The 1849-nt window shown below is 45.1% G+C and overlaps 1 non-coding gene across 1 annotated transcript; it reads left to right on the top strand.

The window, feature by feature from the left end:
* The first annotated feature begins 323 nt into the window (after positions 1 to 323).
* LOC118484391 lies at positions 324 to 430 on the top strand. The gene has a single exon (XR_004873502.1). It is a non-coding gene; the product is annotated as a small nucleolar RNA R71 (small nucleolar RNA).
* The last annotated feature ends 1419 nt before the right edge of the window (positions 431 to 1849 follow it).

Raw genomic sequence — 1849 nt, 5'->3', positions numbered from 1 at the left:
ATTTTCATGTAGCCCACCACACCCTTCACAAGCCATAACCGAGACCCTTTTTGTCATTTCCAATTTTTTTTATTTTTGAAGAAAGGGCCTCGATTTGGGCTTGTAAAGAAGTGTTTTCATCAACCTTATGGGCGCCCAGGGCAATAGATTTATTGCCTCGGGGAGTGTGCCACTGGAAATTGGTTTGAGCAATTTCCTCAATTTGGTTATATATTTCATGCGGGCGGCAACTACCGAAAAGTCCCCCGGAGCTAGAGTCAAGTGTCTGCCTTGTGTGTGGCAACAACCCATTATAGAAAGTGGATACTTGTTGCCATATCGCAAAGCCGTGATGTGGACACTTTCGCAATAGCTCCTTGAACCTTTCCCAAGTTTCATATAAGGATTCCCCGTCCTCTTGTGAAAACGTATTAATTTCAGTCATTAATTTAGCCGTTTTAGTAGGAGGGAAATACTTATATAGAAATTTTTGGGCTAGTTCATCCCAGGTGTTTACCGATCCAGCTGGGAGGGCGTTAAGCCAAGCTTTTGCTCGGTCTTTTAGTGAGAAAGCAAACATTCGAAGGCGGATGGCGTCATTTGATGCTCCATTGATCCGAAAGGTATCACATATTTCTAGGAAATTAGTAATATGTAGATGGGGATCCTTATCCGCAAGCCCATGGAAGGTTGCGGAGTTTTGGAGCATTTGTATCAAATGCGGCCGAAGTTCGAAGTTATTGGCTTCAACATTCGGTGCATTGATAGTGGCGCCGAGGTTACCCACGGTGGGTCGTAGATAATCCATGAGAGTACGTTGATCCGGCATTGGAAGTGGATTTCCCGAAACCTTCTCTTGGTTTCTAGCTTTTAGTCTTTTTCTGAGAAAGCGTTCGAGTTCTTCTAGAGGTTCTTTTATGTCCTTATTAGAACTGGAGCTCATACACTATGTAGGGGTGGCGTCTGGTTTCAAGTCCTGCAATAAAAACAAAAAAAGAATGCTGGTCAGAAGGTTCACCACGGCCCCGTGCTCAGTGAACACGGCCCGTGGTCGGAGTTACAGTGATTGTTTTCCAGATCCCAGTTACTGGAGAGTTGGACACGGTCCCGTGTTGCACCGACACGGCCCCGTGGTCAGCCTTCTGTAACTTGGAAAACTAAAAACTGGCAGTAACAACGCTGGGCACGGCCCGTGTCCGACCAGGCACGGCCCGTGCTGAGCTCTGCAGAAGCTGAAAAACTAAGAAAATCCTAAAAAATAAAAAAGAAAAAGAAAAATATGATTAGGCCATTGATTCCTAACTTTCTTAAAATCCTTGTGTCCCCGGCAACGGCGCCAAAAACTTGATGCGTGCTAGTGTGTAATCCGCTGGACACGGCCCCGTGCCTGTCTGACACTCTCTCTCTTCATTAATTGTAATTCGCAATTACAATTAATGCGCCTGCTGTACTTTCGCCACGCCCCCGTGTTCACTGGGCACGGCCCCGTGGTGGGCAATAGACGCTTCTATAGGTTTGTCTTTTCTGCTGCTTCTTGGGCACGGCCCCGTGCTGGCTGAGCACGGGGCGTGTTCAGTCTTCTGCCTTCTCTATTTTGCTTGGGAGGATGCTGTTGAGGGGTCGGGCAATCCACTTATGTTCCTTTTCTTGTATTTATGTTAGATTTAGATGTCTTTTTGCTTCTTTTGTGAATTTGAGCTCATTTAATCCTGAAAATACAAAAGGAAGACAAAAACACTCTTTTTCCAACATTAGTACTTAAAAAGGGTTAGTTTTATGCCTCATTTGATGTAATTTATATGTTGCATTTTACACACATCAGTAAGCTATAACCTTGTCTCGCTGCATGAGGACACAACCAAGACCAAGG

Source organism: Helianthus annuus, chromosome 11, assembly GCF_002127325.2.
Source record: "Helianthus annuus cultivar XRQ/B chromosome 11, HanXRQr2.0-SUNRISE, whole genome shotgun sequence".
NCBI classification, from domain to species: Eukaryota; Viridiplantae; Streptophyta; class Magnoliopsida; order Asterales; family Asteraceae; genus Helianthus; species Helianthus annuus.
This window is presented reverse-complemented; position numbering and strand designations above follow the sequence as displayed.